Source organism: Tamandua tetradactyla, chromosome 16 (assembly GCF_023851605.1).
Source record: "Tamandua tetradactyla isolate mTamTet1 chromosome 16, mTamTet1.pri, whole genome shotgun sequence".
Taxonomy (NCBI): Eukaryota; Metazoa; Chordata; class Mammalia; order Pilosa; family Myrmecophagidae; genus Tamandua; species Tamandua tetradactyla.
The window spans coordinates 56,870,215-56,892,273 of NC_135342.1; positions in this window are offsets into that span (position 1 = coordinate 56,870,215).

Here is a 22,059-nt window from a genome sequence, read left to right on the forward strand (position 1 = left end):
TTCTCACTTAAAAGTCTTTGGTAGATTGAATCAAATCCACCTGATTGGATTATCTCATCTGTGAGGTGGGGGGGGAGCGAGCCCTCAGTTGATTATACATGTCATCAGCCACAGCTGCAATCGACTGACTGATGATTTAATAAACCAGCCTTCTGATTCATCAACCACCGCAAAATACCGTTGCAGTAATGGTCAGGCCAGTGCTTGCCTGACCAGACGACTGGGCACCATCACCTGGCCAAGTTGACACATGACCCTAACCATCACGATATGTTACTTGAAGAAAAATAAAAAACAAAACTAAACTAAAACGAACATAGCACTCTACAACATGAACAGTGAATCCTAATGTAAACTAAGGACTATAGTTAATATTGCATTTATAGTAATATTGCTTCATCAATTGTGACAAAGTTACCACACTAACACAAAATATTAATTGTAGAATAAGCGTGTGTATCGGGGGTGGGAGAGGAGGTGTTTATATGGAAACTCTGTTCTTTCTCCATGATTTTCCTATAAACCTTCAACTTCTTATAATAAAAATAAATACATAGAAAGGGAAAACGTATGTAAAAAATATTTTTCTAAGTAAATTTCTACTGTCAGCTACATGCAGAAGCAAATTTACAGGTATATATGACATATCTTATTTTTGCAGATGCACGCTTCTAGTGGCAGAGAAAATGGTCCATGTTTTAAAAAGAAATAAAATGAATATTACTTTTAAAGAAGGAAGATTTTTAAAATGAATCTTGTAAAGTAAGCTCATATTTGGCTGAACTTTTATATTGGTTTCCCCAACTGATTTTTTCCACCTTATTTAAAAATCATCTTTCCTTTGTACAACTGAATTTTAAGGAAGAAACATTTGACTGTATATATATATATATACACACACACACCTGTGAATGGCCCAGTAGGTAAATTTTGCTTATAGTCTTAACACTAACGGAAATAAGTAGGTAATAGGAAACTATAACTATAAATGCAACTTTTTCTTTCTCTCCAGATTACCACTTCGTTTTAGTCTTATTAATCCCCCATCCCTAATTCTTTGAGTTTGTATAAGTGCTATTTTTGCTTTTGCTATACTTAGGTGTGAGTACTGTTTGTGCAGGATCCTGTGTTGTGTGTTATGTGAGACATACACAAGAGGATTCCCACTGCTGAGGAGTGCGTGAGAATTAATTAGGTCAACTAAGGATGAAAATGAAGAAAGCACACTTTTTCTCCATCTCCCGTACCATGTGACTTCTATTTTGCTCTGTCTTCTTTGCCTGCCAACGAGAAATGCTGATATAAGACAATGTTTAAAGACAGTTTTAACTCTGAAAACTAACCCATGACTTTACAATAGGTTGAAATAGAATTTAAACTGTCTAAATTTTTGCCCATCAGCAATTCATGGACATGGGCCAGTTTGAGTATTTCAGCAGTGACAAATTTGATATATTAATACCCACACTTTCTGCTTAGCCCTTTTAACTTGTCAATTTAGAGTCTTTGAATAGAACATTTTAGTTTTCACATTAAGGAAAGTTTTTGGATAAAGCAGATACTTACACCGTCATGAAAAAAGTAATATTTTAGTCACTGTTTAGAATTGCTCATACGTGGAGTTTGGTGCATTTTCAAGCTTAGAAAGTCACTTTAAAAATCCCAACAGTAAGTGGGCAGGAGACACTCCATAGAAGATTGATTATCTAGGAATGTAGGCACCAGAAAAATCCACTTGCAAATAATGGCTTTGGTCTATTTTTCTTTTACATTATCCATTTATAAATCACAGCATTGTAATCAGGAGAGAACAATGAGCAATTGTGCCCAGTGTATAGTGGTGATGGGATGAGCAGGTCTGTGAATGAATAATCAGCGATGTTACCGAAACCCACAGGGTGTGACACAGATGGAGTGGCTGGACCTTAGGAGACTGATTGCTGTGATGTCCCCAGTGGTCCGAGGAGGCTCAGGCCTGGCTGTTTCTTTCCTGTTTATAGGCTTTACAATACAAAACTGTTTAAAGTGTTAACTGGCATGTAAATAATTACTTATTTTATTCTTTAATCCAGAAAATGGAGAGGGGAGAGGAAAGCAAAATAACTTGCCTAAAAAATACATTTCGGGAACATATCTTTTGCTCAGGGTGCTCTTGTGGAGTTAAAAACTCGAACAATAGTACTGCTTAAGAACAGGGCTGCTCCTAGTTCCAGGGAAATCATACGAGTGAGACGCACCAATCATGACCCACCATGAGTGGTTTCTCACCTGAGCACACTCTTTTTCATGCTTCTACTACTTGGTTTATATCCTGCCTTTTCCTCAAAACATTAGCGTCTTTTTGCACTTCAGCCATTTTTAGTTTTGGGAAATCAACTTTTCTCCTGCCCCCATTTTTGACATACTGCTTTGGTTTGGATTCTCATTTATTGTACTTGAATTTTTCTTTCTATGAAAACATCCATGGATTTTGAAGCTGCAAGGGCAGTACGACACTGTAAGCCTCCATTTGCTACAGCACTGTCTCTCCCATGTACGTTCTTGGTGCATATTTATTAAGCAAAGGCAAATTGGCTATGTGACATCCAACACTTAGCTGGGGAGCATCTCCTTTGTTCCAGACAAGCTGTAAGTACTAGGGACATGGGAGATGACGAGACACTTAAAGTGCTTTACTAGAGACTTTAGACTGGCTTCAGGAAACTATGGCAGTTCAGATTGGTTCTCTGTGATTTGACCATCTTTCTCTTCACTTTCCCTTACCTGGCCTGGTCCTGAGATCATGTGGCTTCTGAATTTGAAAGTGTAGAAAGAGATACTGATCACTGTCTGCAATTGATCTGAAACTCTGCCTTTTTCCTCCTGCATATTGAGTCAACTGTGTACTTGAAAGGTAAAGATCTTTTCCAAAATTTGCAGCTAGGTTTTGGTGTCTGTTCTAGAACTTTCACCATTGCATGCCCAGGCCCCCATGTGCTGAGGCTCCTGATCTTCCCATTGAAGAAATGCAAGTTCTAATTTCTAACTCTTGGGTTGACATCAGTAACCACCATCTCCTGCTTTTCTTTAGCAGCCAAACCTACTGAAGTTGTACATGATGTTGTCCTTGTGATACTGGACAGCTCAGTGTCCCTCTGATGCCTGTGAGTTCTTTTCATTCCTTTAAGCTAAAATGTTACCTGTCCTTTGATTCAGGGAAACATCCCAATCCTGACTGTGAAGCCAAAATATAAAATTAGTTTATCAAATGGTTGCAGTTTTTCACTACTTTCCTCTTTTATTCTAATCACTACTTTCCTCCTTTATTCTAATCAAAAGGCAATCAGTGAGACTATCTAATATGGAGGTTCAAGGCACAGGAATTGAAACTACCTCTGCCATTGGTTGTGTGACTTTGAGTAAGACTCTTTTTGTTTCCGACCCTCAATTTTCAGATCTGTAAAATGGGAAGTAGGCATCACTTACTGGTGTGAGAATTAAATGAGCCACATCACATGGGAACACCACATGCACATATGTCACTATCATTATTACTTCCTTTTTGTTATTTTAAAACCTAAATACATGTACTCATTCCCATCTAGTCCTGATAACTTCCTGCTCATTCCTGGGAAGTAAAAATGACTTGTGCTATGTCTAACAGTTTTAGTGACCTGAACCTGAGTCATGCTTTTGTCCCCCACCAAGGCAGTACTGATTATGCTCCCAGGACGTATACTTATAATATCACATGCCCCACCTCTATCATGTCATTTCTCCCATAAGCAATATGTGAGATGCAGTTTTCACACAGAGCAGTAATTTCTGTGGCCATTCTCTTCTGCAGTAATGGTAGCTTCTGGATGCAGGTACCATGCTATTCATCTCTTTAAACTCCTACCTTAGCACAGTTTTTAGCTCATAAATGCACATTAAATTCTTATGGGCTAATGAACGAAATGCCACCTATTTCCTGGGGGTATGTTGATGATACTGGAATTCAGCGTTGGAATCCTAGCGATAAATCAGATGACAGGCAGCATGGCACTTAACTAGGACTCAGTATTTCTGGGTTGCAGTTTTGGTTTTACTACTCATGTCACGCAACTATGGGCAGGTCACCCAGGTTCTTTAGGTCACATTATACTAGATCAGAGTTGGTGGATTGTTCAAAGTCTGTGTAAGCATGTGTCTGTTTTCTTTTCTGTGTGGGAAATGGATTCAGAGCCTAATTTTGGCTAATACAGAAAGACTATTAAGGATAAGTATTGGTGTCTGTCCGGTGAATGAGAGGGCAGAATAGAAATACCACATATTTGCAATCCTGCATCCAACTTTCTATTTCTATAGTATCAGCTAAAGTATCTTTCTAGTCATAAGCCATTTTCTTGAAAGATGAATACACTTGCACTCAGAAAGATAGAATGTCTTGGCCAAGGTAACACATATAGGAAGTTCAGTGTGGAATATTTCTAGGCAGAAGTTTTTTTTTTCCCCTAATACAGGTAGCTATCTCTACTTTTCCATGCTGCATGCCACAAATAAGAGCATAAACATAATTAGAAATGCTCTTAAGAATATTTTAAAGTGAATTACTTAATTCGAAAACAAAGTTAATGAGAGGAGAATAGGAAGAAGAGGTGATCTGAATTGGCCAAGTGGATGCATTTTAAAATACAGCTTCCTGCAAATCCGCGAGAGGCAGAGACACAAATACAGAGATGGCTCCTCAGAGGTCGGGACCTGTCACTCTGCCTTGGAGTTGGAGTTTGTGGCCGCTTAGCTATGAATCAGCAGCACCATCTAGAGGTTTGCTACAATCCTGCACTCAGAAGAAACAGAAGAACGGTACCCACCGATCTAATTTAAGCCATGGTAAGAACTTACTTTGTTTTCAATATAAAGCTCCTTACAGAATGCCTGAAAAGGAACGGCCTCCCATTCCCATTAGGAGATAACTCCAGAGTCTTCACTAGGAGCATTCCTGACCCCACTTCAGAAACGAACCACTTACCTCCGTAGATTCCCTACCGGGAGGAACGTCAGTAACTTTCAAATCAGTGACTTCATTCCACATATTTTACCGGATACCTGTCATGCTTCAGGCGTTGTGTTAGGTGCTGTGGGACAGAGACAAGAATATATTACTGGCTGTCCCTCCATACCCCTAGCACACATATCCACACCGAACCGTATATATAAATCTTCTTCTGCCTTTATTCTTCTAAATATTTTCTGGGCAGTGAAAGTAGAAATATTTCAAAGCAGCCATTACATTTCAAAAAACAGTTTTCTGTGTAAAGCCATCAAAATGCTTTAGGTGAAATCATAGACTTTTTAGCTACAGGGAATTTTACGGTGGTAGAGCAGTCATCATCAAACTTTGGTGTGCATGAAACTTACTTGATATATACTTTTTATCGTAATGCAGATCCCAGACTCCACGCCCCAGATATTCTAATACCAAAGATGTGGAATATAGCCCAGGAGTATGATTGCATTTTTATACTTTTATACTCTGGTCTTGTTTTCATGACAGAAGCAAGCAAGAATTTGAGCTTTGAGAGGGGAATGTTGTATTTTAACGCAAATGAGGTCATAAATTACTTGCGATTGCTCTCTGATCCAATTACCTCATTTGTTTAACTGCCTTTGTTTAATTTTTAGACCAAATAATAGCTAAGGACCACATCAATGCTATATTCCATTAGTTTCAAAGGTTTAACTTCCAAGCCCTTTACCTTATTTGAATGTAATGCAATCTCTCATTACTTGGTCAAGGCCACATATATAATTAGAACAATTTAAATGATTATTGCATTATAATATGGATCCCTATGTTTACTAGTATCTACATTTTGATCTCGGTTTTATTTATATAAACATGTACAATGAAGAATGCCTGTGTCATGAGCCCCTTGTCAGATTTAACTGGAAATCTATTATACTAACAAACTCACAGCTGTGAGCCTGTATGGGTGGAAGGAAGCTGAAAATTAGAAACTAGAGTGGATTTCAATACCTAATTCTACACCAAACATAGGCAAATTAGAGCTGAATACAAATATTCTTCTAAGTTTAAGGCAATTCGGCTTCCACTCTTTCTCATTTCTGCAGCTCCTGTTTTGAAAGACACCAAAAATGTAAGTCTGTGAGACTGAAAGAACTGAATTTATCAAACCAACTCTTGTAAAACACCTATGAGAATATGAAGCTTGTTACTAATTATCTCTCATATATCTTCTCTTCTCAGTCCCTATTTTAATTCTCATCAATAAGGACCTTACAACATCTCAGTTGAACGATTAAACTAGTCCCCTAATGAATTACTTTTCTGATATTCTCACTCTGCCAATACCTCAAATTTAATTTCGGTATCTCTATCAGAGAGTCATTCTAAAATGTCAGCGTGAGTGGACCCCTTGTTTAAAATTTCCTGACTTAAAACTAGAGTCCAAATTCATTCATGATCTGCCTCATTCCTGCTTCAGAAAATCCCCTTTAAACTCAAACCTCAGCCATGCTGAATTCCCCAACTTTAAACAACTCTGATATTTCTATGAATTTGCACCTGGATATTTTACCCGGATGGATTGTGTTTTTTATTAATACCTGGGTAATTCAGCTCAGGCTTTATCTGCCTTCTAGAACAGCATTCTCAGCATCCCAGGCTGTGTTAGATGCCCGTTCTCTTGAGTTTTTAAGAATCTCATACATTTTACCATCATAGCAGCATAGTTTACAGGGAGGAGATATAGACATGGGCTTAAACCTAGCAGTCCTAAAAACTACCAGGATATATGTTTATTATTTGTTACTACCATTAGAATGTGAGTTCCTAAGCAGCAGAGAATGCAATTCATTTTATATTTCCTGATATTATTCTCAGTAAGTTCATCTGGAATCAGTTCATGAATGTTCCCATTTAACTCTTTATCCAAGCACTAATAATCTTCAAATAATTGAGATGATTTTCTTAGGGTCAGCTTGTTAATCAAAGTCATCTGTGACTTTTATTTATAATTACTCTTAAAATTTTGTGTCCTGGCTTCTGGGGAACAAGCAGAGTACAGAGTTCCAGGACTTAGTCCTTCCATCAAAACAACTATTAAGCAGGCAGGAACTGTCTGGAACAACAATTTTGAAACTCCAGAGGCCAGAAGAACACTGTATAGCATCCAGGGAAAAGTGGGAGGAGGAGACTGATAAGATGGATAAGGAGAGTAAATTGCTCTCTGCACACAGTGACTCCTGGCAACCATCCCCCACTCTCCTGGTAGGTTGCCTTGAGGTCTAGTCCTTGGTTATCTTAGCTTGCTGGTGACAGAAAGGGACATAAAAACCCTTTTCCCCAAGAATAGAGGTGGACCCGGCCAATCACTGATCAAGACTTGATTAGCAAATTTGCATCACTGGGGACCCAGATCTGAGGGCAGCTATTTTTTCAACCCACCCCAGACAAAGGGCAGCTGCAGCCCTTGTTTCAACCCTCCCTAGACAGGGAGGGGGCAGAGATGTAAAGATGTAGTGCTTCCTCATGACTGTGGGAGACAGGTAGCTGAGGGGCTACATTTGCTGCACAGGCCAGAAAAGCTCAGCTTCTGGGAGGCATCAGAGAAACTTTTGGCACTCTCCCTAGTACCCTCCTCAGGACTTTGGAGCCAGTCTGTACCCCTTTGGTGATCCTTGGCCCTATTTTGGCTGGGAAAAACTGACTTAAGAAAGTCCTTTCTGGGGTGAACTTCCTCCCAGAATTTGCACCTCCAGGCAAAAGCAGCTTGAGAGAATAAAAGGAGTGTAAAAACTATAGCTGTACACAGTCTGGGACAAAGGCCTGTTGGCTTCAAACATGGAAGTAGGAGATCTGTCTCTTGGGAAACAGAAAGGTTAACCAGACTTCTGTAAACAGGGAAACTCCAAAACAAATAACTAGCAAAAGCCCAGGATGAGACGGAGGCTCAAAAAGACAGGGAAACCCTGCATATTGCATTCACCTTGGACAGACTTCCTGATAGGAGGATGGAAATTCATGAAAATCCCTATCTTATCACCAGCTCATCATAAAACCAAGAAATAGATATCCCAGAGAGTAAATCCCAGAGTTAACATTTTAAAACATTAAAATGTTCAGTGTGAAACAGAAGAGTATAAGACAGATGAAGAAAAAAGAAATTATGGTTCATCCAAAGGAAGAGAACAAAAATACAGAAAACACCAATAAAGGAATCAAGAATGTGGAAACACTGAACAAATTCTTTAAAAAGATGATCTTAAAAATGATGAAGGAGATTAAGGAAAGTACAGAGAAAGAACCAAAGGATATCAGGAAAGCAATTAATGAACAATGTGAGAGTGCAAGTAAAGAGATAGAAAATTTAGAAGGAATCAAACAGTATTCCTAGAGTTGACAATAACTGGAATGAAAAATACCCAGGGGCTTTGAGAGCAGAATGGGACTGGCAGAAGAAAGAACCCGTAAACTTGAAGACAAAACAGTTGAAGTGAGTCAAGCTGAGATGAAAAGGTAAAAATTAAAAGGGCAAACAGCCCATGACAGCTATGGAACACGATCAAGTGCAGTGAATATGTTTTATGGGTGTTCCAGAAGAAGAGAGACAGGAACAGAAGGAATAGCCAAAGAAATAATGACAGAGAATGTCTCCAACTTAGCAAAAGATTGACTATGTACATCTAAGAAGTTCAGAGAACATGTTACAGGATAAAGGAAGAAAAACACACCCTGTCATGTATTGATTACACTATTGAATACAAAGGACAAGGAGAAAGTTTTGAAAGCTGCAAGAGAAAAGCAACGTGTTACATACAAGGGACTCCCAATTAGATTGCACACTTATTTCTCATCAGAAACCACAGAAGCAAGAAGGCAGTGGGTTGAAAAATGTTGAAAGAAAACTGCCAGCCAAGAATTTTATGTCTGTAGAGATTCTCTTTCAAAATTGAGGGAGATATTAAGAACTTTTCTGATAAACAAAAGCTGAGGGATTTCATCATCGCTAAATCTGCCCTGTAATCAATGCTAAGGAGAGTTGTTTAGGCTGAAATGAAAGGACACTTGATAGTGGTTCAAAGCAGCATGAAGAAATAAAGACCCGTGATAAAGGTACAAGACAATGTGTCTACTATCCAGCTGAAGAGTTTCCAAATAGTGAGAGAAATTGCTGCCCCCTAAGGGTTGGACTTTCCCTGGACTTTGGGGATATATTGGGTATGTCTCTAGCTTGCACAGCTCTTTGCTTCACTATTGTCATAGCTGTGGTTCTGTGCGTCTTTGTGACGCACAGAGACAGTCCCATTGTCAAGGCCAGTAACTCTTAGCTACGTCCTGGTCATCTCCCTCCTCTTGTGCTTCCTCTTCTCTTTACCCATCATTAGTCATCCTATCATAGCCAAACCATCATTAGCCATCCTAACACAGCCGTCCTAATGCGATCATCAAATTACCTTTGAAATTGGGTTTGCTGTGGCTATTTCCACTTTATTGGTCAAAACCATCACCATGATTGTGGCGTTCAAGGCCGTGAAACACAGAAGAACCATGAGAAAGTTGCTGGTGTAGGGGTTTTCAACTCTGTCCTTCTCATCTCCTTCCTAATCCAAGTGATTATCTCAGAAATCTGGCTGGGAAACTCTCCCCTTTCATTGACAATGATACTCACTCGAAGCCCAGAAACCTCATTATTGAGTGATATAAGGCTTTGGTGACTGCCTTGTCCAGTGTCCTGGGATACTTGGGTTCCTTGGCCATGTTGAGAAGCTATTCCTTAGCTCACCTGGCCAGGAACCTACCTGATACTTTTGACAAAGCCAAAGTCCTGACATTCAGCATGCTGGTGTCCAGTAGTGTCCGTCTCATCTTCTTCCTTATCTATCACAGTACCATGGAAAGGGTCATAGTGGCCATGGATTTCTTCTCCAACTTGGCTTCCCGTGCTGGATTACCAGCTGCATATTTGCCCCAAAGTGCCCCAAAGGTCTCTGATAAGACCTGATAAGGAGTCCTATTTAAGAAGCAAAATAGATTCCAGGGGAAATAGACATTCTGAGGATTAATTTCGTAAATTTTTTCTACCACATTTTTAGGTTTTTGAGCAATAAACCATCTTGACTTTACAGATATTTCAAGACAAACAATATTGCTTTACCTCTTCATTTCTCAAGGCTTCCTCACCTCTCTTTTTAAGAACCCCTGCATTCAACTACCATCAGCCAAGAAGGCTCAGAGATAGGAATATCACCTCAGATTAATGGCTATCCTCAAGGTTTGTGCTATGAATCTAAGCTGTTTCTTGCATCATTAAATATGATAAGCATGTCCTTTATTTTTTCAGCCATGTCTCTAACCCAGAAAATGCATTTCACAGCTTAGAACTATTTAGACATCCTCAATTGTACAATCCCTATTATCTCTAATCATTTGCCAGTTACTATAAATACTCATATTTGGGTAAAATATTTTATACACACGTTTTCTTCTGACTTCTCTTGTATTTTTTTTGCATGGGCAGACACCAGTAATCGATCCCGGGTCTCTGGCCTGGCAGACAAGAACTCTACCTGCTGAGCCACTGTGGCCCCCTCATCTCTTGTATTTTTAATTTAAGCATTATAACATATTTTTACTTTTTCCTGGATGCAGAAGTTAATCAATTTTAAGTGGATAAAGTATTCTCCACAAACCATTTGTTAAATCATCATTTTACAACTTCTTTGAATGTTAATTTTATCATATGCAAAGCTTCCAGAAATGCAAAGAATTATTTCATAGTCTTTTTATCCCATCATCAATTAATATTGTTTTTTTCCAACAAAAACCTCTAGAGAAGGTTTTGGTACATCGATTTTTCCATATTCCCCCTTGTGGTTCTTTTTTCCCTTTTTAAAATGTCTCTTTGATGTGAACTTGAGAGTCAATATCATTTTCTAAAAATTATATTATGATCCCAAATTTATTATACTAACTTGAATTCTTTGGGTGAAAGTGACTTCTCTATAATTTGTACCCATTGTTAAATGTGACATTTCTACATTTAATCAGGGATTTATTTCCTTTCATAATGCTTTATCATTTTATTTCATTTTCTCTATTGTATTTGTTTTCAATTTTATTGACTTCTGTTCTTTTTAAAATTTTCTTCACTTTGCTTGCTTGAGCTTATTTTGTTCTTTTTCTAAATTCCTGTCATGGGAGCTTAGATTATCGATTTGATACTTTCACTCTTCTTAATACATGTGCTTGGTGTTATCAGTTTCTTTCTCAGTGCAGCCATAACCACATCCCACAAAGTTTAATATGTTGTATTTTGTTTTCATTCAATTCTATGTATTTTGTATTTTCTTTGTGAGTTCCTACTTAACCAATTTATTATTTGCAATCGTGTTATAATGTCCAATTGTTTGCAGTTTTTTCTGTCATCATTCTGTTATTGATTAGTGATTTGATTCCAGAATGGTCCAAGAATATACTCTGTATGACTTTTTTACTTGTGCACCAACAATAAAAAATTAGGAAAAAAAATCAGGAAAATATTGGAATTGCAACGAGTGAGAGACACTTCTAAAAAATACAGAATTAGCACTATATTGTTTAATTATTAATCATGTTTTTAATTTTGAAAAAATTGAAATGTAATTAAAGGAAAGGGTTACATTTTGAAATTTGTCAACATGATTTGGGACCACTGAGAAATCAGCATCTTGCTGATTGCATTAGGGTTCACTTGTTAGAGTGTTTGGCTCATACTGAGCTGCCACAACCAGCTGTAATATTATTATGCTTTAATTTCTGCACATCTTATGATAAATAGAGCCAGCCTTTCATTAGCTAATATCAATCCTATTTCATGTGCTGCTCATTAAAACCTAGAGGCAACTATGTATAAAAGGCAGGAAATCCCACTATCTGACACCAATATGAGCATCAAATATGGTACAAAACATAGGCTTCCAGGTATCCTTTCTCTGATGGATTTGAAAAGAACACAAGGTTAGTGTTCTATTTTGATAGCTGCTGGAATGCAATGCACCAGAGATGGATTGGCTTTCAATAAAAGGGGATTTAATTAGTTAATGAATAGTCCCTCAGAGGAAAGGCAGCTAATTTTCAAACGAGGTTCTTTCTTAAGTGGGAAGGCACAGGGTGTCTCTGCTAGCCTTCTCTCCAGGCCTCTGGGTTCCAACAACTTTCCCCGGGGTGATTCTTTTCTGCATCTCCAAAGGTCTGGGCTGAGCTGCAAGGGCTGAGATGAGGTATGCTGAGCTGCTTGGGCTGTGCTACATTGAGCTTTCTCATTTAAGCACCAGCCAATTAAATCAAACATCATTCATTTCAGCATGCATGCCTCCTAGCTGACTGCAGATGTTATCAGTAAGAGATGAGGTTCACATGCCATTGGCTCACGTCCATAGCAATAGAACTAGGCACCTTCATCTAGCCAACTACTACTAGACACCTGAACCTAACTAATACAGCTAGTGATCCCCTAGTAATCACATTCCTTAATAAAAGAAATTCATGGCTCAAATTTGATAATATGATATGCCATCTTTATATTATTCAGTTTCTAGTTGGCTGTGAATCTGAAACTAATGTTAATTGAAATTTTCTAATATTTCTCTCACTTTTCCCACACCTCATCCCAAAATTTGCTCTCACATTTCTTAGCTTTCACGAATTCTTTTCTCCTTGCCTCTGTCATCCTGAAACCTATTACTAAAATAATCCCTCCCTCAGAGCCTCTTGACAAATGACTATAGTATTCATAGACAAGCAATTTGGCAATGTGCATTAAAATATTAAATATGTCCATATACTTTTCCTCAGTAAGCCATAGTCTCAAGAACCTCTTCTCATAATAATATGAATACAGAAAAGGCATTGGATAAAGGTGTTTGTGGCTGTTTAAATTATAATATATTTTAATATATAAATTGAAAAAAGGTTATTGGTGAACTAAATCATCACCATTTTCAGGATAGAATGCTATAAAGTTATTAAAATGTTGTCTATGAGAAGTTTGTCATAAAATGCATAAACGCTAATGAGGAAAAAAGAATTCCAGATGCAGATATAGTAATTTGAAAAGAATGAAATGTAGATACACACATCTATAGAAAAATAAAATAAAATAAATAAGGAGAAGTCATAAAATACAATGAAATGTTAAGAAATATAACAATGGTTACTCATTTGATCTACTGACAAATTATTTTGCTTTCTTCTATAACTTTTCCCAAATTTTCTATAATGAACATTCATTATTCTTATAATTACAGAGAGAAAAGGAAACAAGATTATGAATCTGACACAGAATGCAGAACTTTAGAGACACTTTGTTTAGGTATAAGAACATTCAAAATAATGCCACATTCATTTTCCTAGAAAGATTTTAGGATTCTATATAACTATATAATATCTGTATATATTGTCCCAACTGTCCTCCTCATATCTGTTTCTTATTTCAATTCATGTGCTGTTGAGCATGCCATTTCTTACAACATGAGTCATTTTCTTGGACTGGTGAATGAACTTGTTGATTGTTCTTAGAGAATATTTAGGATGTGCCATATCTTAGTGAAAGAGAATGAACTCTAAAATCAGGCAAACCTAAACTCAAATACCTCTGACATTTATTAAGGTGTTTTTAAACCATTTGGTTTGTCTCTCAGAGCTAGAAGTCTTTCAGCTAAAAAGGGGGTAATGTATTGTCTCTTATAGTGCTGTAAAGGTTAAAATTGTGAACAAGGGTAAAATTGCCTGGCCTGAAGGAGATTTTGCAGTCAGTGCACCTTGTATCCCTTTGCTCATTGGCTTTGGTTCTAGTGTATATTTTCTGCAAGGAGATAGAAGGCAGGAGGAAAACAGGAACAGCTCCGCCATATGCCAGGCACTGATTGTTGGTGACAATTAGCATCATTCTTTTTCCTCCATTTTATACACCCTTCATATAGTACCCTGATGTCATGAATTTATGAATGGGATTATTTGTGGGTCTTCTTTCTTTTCCTGAGTTTTTTAATGCAGTCCTGAAATATCCCAGCAAGTATATTCAAGAATCCTACAAAATGAGAAAGGAGATATAAGACAACAAAACACAGAGGCAGAGCAATACAATAAGCACCTGTTATGCTGTGCTCAGAGCACTCAGAATATGTCCTCATCATCATTTAGTTTCATCCTCACAGAAACCATGTAAGGAAAACAGGGAATGTTCAAATGCCCGTTTTCACAAAAGGAAAGCTGATCCCAACTGATGTACTGAGGATTCACAAACTGGGTGTGGTGATGGTAATAGTAGCTCTATTAGTCATAGTAAATAAAAAGAAATAGTTATGATAACAGGAATAGTAATAGTAACAATAACTAAAAATGAATGCTTACTATTGGCTGAGCCCTCTTCCAATTGTTTAATATATATTAACCCATTTAATACAGCAATTCCATGAGTTATGTGCTTTTACCATCTCCATTGTGCCAAACTGAAGTGCAGATAGTATGACAACTTAAGGTTGTCTCACCAGTGAATATTAGTACCGGTTTTACACACTCAGGCAGTGTGATCTCAGAGTTTCTGATATGCTGCCTCTCTCCAGATATAATAGGACTAGAATAAGACTTCAAACTAGGCCACAATGAAATGTCAAGTAGAAATGCAACTGCAGGGAAGATAGCTTAATGGAGTCAAACTAAAAGGGTTTGGAATCAAGGAGCTACTACTGTGTGGTTGTGGATAAATGGATCTATTTTTTGGAATGCCAGTTTCCTTATCTGTATAATGTAAAGATCAGATAATAAAATTGTTACTAAGGGGGCGGGCCACGGTGGCTCAGCAGGCAGAGTTCTTGCCTGCCAGGCTGGAGATCAGGGTTCAATTCCTGGTGCCTGCCCATGCAAAAAAAAAAAAAGTCACACTAAGGGGTAACATGAATTAAGTTATCAAAGGACTTTAGCAGATATTTTCATGTTTACTTTAACACATAATTAGCAGAGGCCAGAGGCAATATGGTTATTGTTGTATTATTTTTTAATATATATTTTGCAATTCTCAACAAAGCATACAGCTCAGTGGGAAGTGCATAAAAAATAGGTATCAAATTTTCATCAGCTAGAGACCCTTCAGACTGCTCTAGATATGGGTGAGGTTTTAGTTCATAAGACTACATTTAATGGAGAGAATACTGAGGTTGACGAAGGATATTCAATCATGATTGTACACACAGGTATGAAGACAAAGAGGCATGATGCCTGTGCAGAAGCAGGAGCCATTTATATCTCAAATGGGTAGCAGAGAGGTCTAGTCAGTTTGAGACCTTGTGCCATCCTGTATTTTGCCTATCACAGTAACTGTTTCAGACAGCAAGTGTAGTTACTGCCCAGCAGATTGTGAAGCAATGAGTCTCTTCAAAAGAAGTTGCCAAATAGTTTTAAAAACATGTATAAATGGGTTACTACAACCTAAAATAACGAGGGCTATTGCTAGCAACAGACTCAATTCCAATAGGCGCTGCAGAAGTACATAGCAAAGCTTCCCCAAACAGGTTCTGGTTAACTCAGTAGAGCTGTCCTAGAGAGGGAGGCTCTAAGTTTAGTTTTCAAAGAAAGATGAAAGTTAATCAACTAAAAGGAATGAAGAGAGGTTCGGGTGATATTGTAAGCACAGAAGAAAAATGTAATTTCATGGTGGATGGCAGAACTAGAGTCAACTGTCAACCTGCAGGCCAGCCTGGCTAGAATGTGGAGTCCAGAGTGAGAAAGTAGCATGACAGTGACTCTGTGGCTTTGGAAGAGAATAGGCAAAGGGGCCAGATTGAGAATAACTAAAGAGGTTCAGGCTGTGCAAACACGTGTCTGCTTTGGATCAAATGAAAGAGGGTCTAATTGCCCCTGGAAACTCGCTAAAAAAAGGGAACTAGCCATGTTGTGTCTCACCACCAGAGATCCCGGTTAAGTAAGTATGGCAAATAGCCAGGGAAGCTGCATGCTTTTGGAAATCTACCAGGTGATTCAGATTCAAATTGTTCGAGGATCTCAGTTTGAAAAGCACTGCCTGTTGGAATCTTTAAAAAAACAATTCTTGTTGTTATCTGATAATTCTTCCTTTGGGTATTTTGAAAATATTCCCTATCCCTCTGCATACATTCACAATTAATTTTCTGACCTAATAATATAGGTGTGGTTTTAGTATTTTCTAAGGCTATACACTAGATTCCTTTTAAAATTCTCTTTCCATTTTGTATAATTCCTCCAATGCGGGTGATTCTTTTTCTTACCAAGTTTCCCATAAGGAAAAGCTCAGCTCTTTTTTCCCTCTCACAGCCCTTTGACTTGTCTAAGCTTTCAAGTTTCAGTCGAGCTGGACTTAAATGCTATTGCTGCAAATAGCCTGACCTTGCCAATCACTCTTCCTCCTTTTGGATAACATGGAAAACCTTCTAACACCTCCTTACAGTCTGCCTTTGACAATCTCACCAGGGGTTTCCCTTGGACTTTGTTCCTCAACCTGGAAAGTTCCCAATTCTGCACTTCTTGCATTTCCCAGGGTGAAAAACGCTCTATGCTACCTGACTATATTAAGAATGAAATGATCTCCACTTGAAGAGACGCATCGATAGCATGACATTAAAATAAATACAGATGGCAGAGGTGAGGCTTCAAAGATATAGTCCAACTGGTATACCACCTTAACAATGTAGGTCACTGAATCTAAACAAAGTTAAATAACACATTTCTATTCTGGAAAATGCAATTATTCTTACCAGACATACTAATGCATACCTCTTATTTAAGTTATTGGATTTTCATTTGGGGTCACAAATGGAAAAGATTTATTTGGAATTTTTTCCAAGGCTAATGTAAAGGAAATTGTTGACCTTAAGATAGGAAGAAAGGTGGAAAAGGAAGGGAGATAATATTCAATAATAGCTATCTATGTAAAAATTAGTATTATGATTCACTGAAATGTGACACACTGGAAAGGAACAGGGATATTATCTGTTTTGTTCACTCAACTTTCCTAACTTCCTACAGCAATGATGAAAAAGCACCATTTAATAAAGATATGTTGAATAAATGAATGAACAAAGAAATGAAAAGGAGATGTATAAAGCATGTTTAAATATGTTTAGTTCTTATGAAATCATTAACTGGGAGCCATTGCTATTACTGTAACAGACTAAAATAATAACTAATACTTGAACTGCCCTTATAACTATAACTTTTTGTTTTAAATGAAACTCTGGAATGCATTATAATGAGAGGAAAAAGAGTGATATATGTAAGAATCATCAGATATATATGATCAAAATCACAAAGGGAATTTATATCAAACTGCAAATATATACTTTAAATAATAAGCAATGGAAAAAATTACTGCATATGTCTGTTTTAAACATGGGAAAGGCACAAAGAGAATTATGTTTAGGAAAAGTCATTCTAGCAAGCAACAATATTAAGGAAGAACAAGTGGAAAGTGGGGGGGAGAAATGGAATAGAAAGTCTAAGGTGAGAGATAATGAGAAATAAATCAAAGCAGGGAGTGAAAACAGTTACTGCTGAGTTAAGTTTCTAGATAATGCTTTTAAAAAATAACAAAAATGATAATTAATCACTTTGTGAATCACTGATAGCCCAAATACCCCTAAAGATTGGGAGAAGGATCAAAGGAGAAGGATGAGTTAAAACAGAGAAGAGAGGATTTAATAAATGAGTATGACTGCTGCATCATTATACTCATACTTATTTTAGTCTCCAGCATCCAGGAAAACCTGAAGTTGTGAAACTGTAACCCATGCTAAACTTTGAAATTTGTTCTATAACTGCTTGTTACAATGTGCTTTTGAAATTTACTGCTTTTTGTATATATGTTCTATTTCCTAATAAAAAATGTTAAATAAATAAAGTGAAAGTTTATCTCACACACACAAAAACATAGTATAAATGGAAAGAAATGCAGCTATTCCTTAAATAGTAGCTCTGATTAGCATTTTGTGCTGAATTCTGTGGCTGGTCACCAGTTCTAGACAGGTAACACAGTAAATGGAGACTTCATTTTTTCTCCTCTTGTATGCTGTATGGTAGGGTCACATTTCATTCATTTTCCATGTGAGTATCCTGTTTTTGCAGCACCATTTGTTGAATTTTTGTTTTCTTTCTTACGTTTGCCTGTTTGTTTGTTTTTTGGGGGAAGTGCATAGGGAGGGAATCAAACCCAGGTCTCCTGCATGGCAGGCAAGAATTCTACCACTGAATTACCTTTGCACCCCCCAAAAGAGACTTTTGTGTATAAAAGCCAACTGCATTTCTAAAAGATAGGAACACATTGTGAATAAGATTTAACAAATGCATCTGAATCACACACACACACACACAAATTATAATATTTTATCTCTAGTGATAGTTTGCTATCATTTGAAATTCTGATTTATAGAGCAATTAAGAATCTCAGCATGTGAAACAATTTTGTAGGGGGTCACGTTGAGCAAAATTTCCTTTCAATTGTGGAACTAGCTCTACCGCATCCAGAGAAGTGGAAATACGTAATAACTCCTTGCAGGTCTTCAGAGATAGAGAACTGACTATCTATTGTAAGACTGTCCTTTATACCAATGACCATCTCTGAGGATAAAAATGACTTTGTTATATGAAGCTGAAATATTCCTTCTTGAAAACACAATGACACACACGTCATTGTTTCCTTTTCTTCCTTCCTCAAAGAAGCCGAATCTCTCCTTCTCTTTATGCAAGGTCAACATGCTCGTTCTTTCAACAATATTTAAATGCCAGTGGTTTCTGGAGCCCTCATCCTGCACATTTGCCCTTCTCTAGTCATAGTCTAGTTTCCCAAGATGGTTGTGAATGAATGAAATGTCAGCCTTTGAAAGTTCCACTCTTGCCCTTCTATGAATCCTTTGCTACCCAGCAGTCATGGTCTTCTTCTCAAAAAACATAACCTACCATGATACTTCTCTAGTAACTCTTTCAATAAGCATATAACACTTTTTAGAGAAAGGACCCAAATCTTTCATCAGCCTGAAACAGACTGCATTTGTTGAAATGAACTGCTTGCCCTTCCTCTTTAGCCCCATTTTGTAGTACCTGCCTCACGTCTGGTACACTATCGTCAAGGTGGCCAGCTCTGTCCGTCATATGCATCAAGCTGTGTCCCAACCCAGCATCTGCACACCTACTGTTCCTTTACTGTGAACATTCTTCCTTCTATTTTCACACATCAGTTCTCTCTCATCTTGCAAGTTCTGTCTTGACAGCAACAACGTCGCTGAGGCCATAGAACGAGTTGCTGCTATACTGTTTCACAGTGCCTGCCACTACTTCTTCTAAGTTCTTAAATGCAGCTGAGGGTAGTTCTTTCTTAGTTCTCTCTACCCCTCACCTCACTTACTGTATTGTAAGCTCCATAAATATAAGAAATATGCATTTCATTCTGCTCAGCAACTTGCACAACCCAAGACTCGTAGTAGGAATTCATAAGTACATGTAAAATTGAACTTGTAGACGGTAATAGCGTCGTGCCCCCAAATACCCAAATCATAACATTTGGGGAAGAAGACTATTGTGTTTAGGACTTCAGATCGGACATGAACTCTATCTGCCGCCTAATAGCTGTGTGACCATGAGGAAAGTGATTTAAATTCTAAATCTTCAGTCTCTTCATATAGAATAGGGTTAATAATCATGTCTGCCTCCAAGGCACTGCATGACAATTAGAAGGATTACATGTCCTTCCAAGCACAGCATAAAGCTGGGTTAGCAATGGTTATTTGTCTTGTTGGCGTCCTACATGAACTGATAAATATTAAGTACTGGTTAAAGGCTGTGGGGATGATTAGATCCCAATCACAATGCACAGATGCACAAGGAAAAACCTCTGCACTAAGAGTAGAATGCAAGTATTTCAATTCTCCTTCTGCCAGGGAGTGCTTTTGAAGTACCTTGCAATGGCACAAATGACAGAGTATTCTTGAGTCTCAGTTTCCTCCAAGGAGATTAGAACAGAATCACTAGAGAGAATCTAGCAGATTCTTTAGAGCAGAATCTCCACCCTCTCTTTCAGCGTGGAAATATTATGGGCCAAATATGCTTTGTAGACAAGACCTTAAATTTTGTTACTTTATTTGAGGCACATTTGGAGTATCCGCTGCTAGCACAGTTGCCCTCAGGTTCTGTTTATGCAGGCAAATTTGAAGAGGAGATGTGAGGCCATTACAGAGCAGATTCTGGGGAAAGGGACTCATTTAACCTGAACTGTCTCCCTCAATCCCCTTCCAGTGATGGTCGCTCAACTCCCCATTTGACAGTGTAGACAGAGCCTGAGGAAGGTTTGAGGGCAAATACAGATTGAGATTGTGAAACTTGTAAAATACATGCTCACTGCAAACAGTTTGATGATACCGGATCGCAAGCTGGCTGAGAGCATCATGTTTTGATGCACTGTTTAATTTGCTGAGCTTTAATTAGCTGGCAAAATCTGCCAGTGGTTTTGATAAACCAATCACAATGGAAGTTTTCAAGAAGAGTACAGAATTGATATATGGAATCCACAGAAATATAAAGTGCCTGTGCGCTCCAAATCTTTCCATGGCATGGTTGTGCCTCAGTTGCACAAAAATGTAAAATGTTGTGCCTCAGTTGCACAAAAATGTAAAATGTATTTATGAATGGAGAAGCCAGAGTTATGGAATGGAAATTAGAGGATCTGGTTTGCATAAGTCTTACACAGACTGGCCCTTGTACTGAACACCAACCTCTTCTGATAGTTTTCATTTTTTCAAAACTCCTTCATTTTTTCAAAACTTCCAAGACATGTTGGTCTCCTTACAACTTTTCTTTACTATTTTCAGGTCTTTACACTGGCTGCTCATTCTGCCGGGATCACTTAAACATCATCATTTTTTTTTTCCTCATCAACTTCTTTTATATTTAGTTTCACTGTCATTCCTCAATATACTTTGAGGCCTTAAGCATCGGATATTGTGCAACAGCTCCCACCCACCATATCTCATTTCTAATTGTAATTATTTTCAAAGCACTCCCACAATAATAATTTATAATTATGCATTCACTCATAAATGAATAAATGTATCTTTAATCCTTGTTCCTATTAAGCAAAAGATGCCATGAACACAGAAATTATTTCTGTTTTACTCAGAGCAAGATTCCCAGAAAAGCACAGAATAGGCACTCAGATATCTTTGAATTCTGAAGTACTGAATAGTATTTTAAATGCATGATCCAGAGTAGGTAACCCATGAAAAAAGCTGTCCTTAACAGCATGACCTGGGAAAGTCACTTCTCTGAACTTTTTATCCAACTGAAGTGCATGTTGAATAGAATAATTTCTCTAGTTCTGTCATTGCAAAGACTGTGGAAGCATCCTTCCTCTATTTGTGCAAAACTATTTTTGGTCTGAAATGATTACCTTCCTTCATTATGGCCCATTTATATCCTCCTCATGTCTCTAATTCACTAACAATACAAAATCTAATTTGCTCTTCTTCTTTTAAATTTCAGAGTTGTAGAGCTGTGTATTGGAAGACATTCTACGTTGAGAATTAAGAAACGTGTTTCCTAAACTCAGTTCTGTCCCCCAAAAGGCTATTCAGGTTTAGGTAAATCATTTGGCATAGTTAGTGCTTATGTGAAATGCATTCCATCCTATGTAGAATGAGGAGAGGTGATAACAAGGACACCATTTCTTGTTCTAAATTTCCCGAATTTCGAGTTGTTTTGTAATTGGAGCATGCAAGGCCATCGGGAAATGGAGCACACATGGAGAGAGCCTGGGGAAGTGTCAAAGGTAAAAGACCTATTGCTAGTGAGAGGTTGCTCCTGGCAATGTCATGTCTCTGAGGGAGAGGGCTGGGGCTAAATCTTATCACATAAAATACTGAATTTAATGCACTGCAGTGCAGAAGTGAGCGGGTGCTATCTAATGGTTGCACACCTGTTTTTGTGAAATTAAAATGTTCAATTGGTCTGTCACTTTCACATTTATTTAATCAGGGTATGACTTAGATCCCTTAGAAAAGGCAGGTAAATCACAGCCT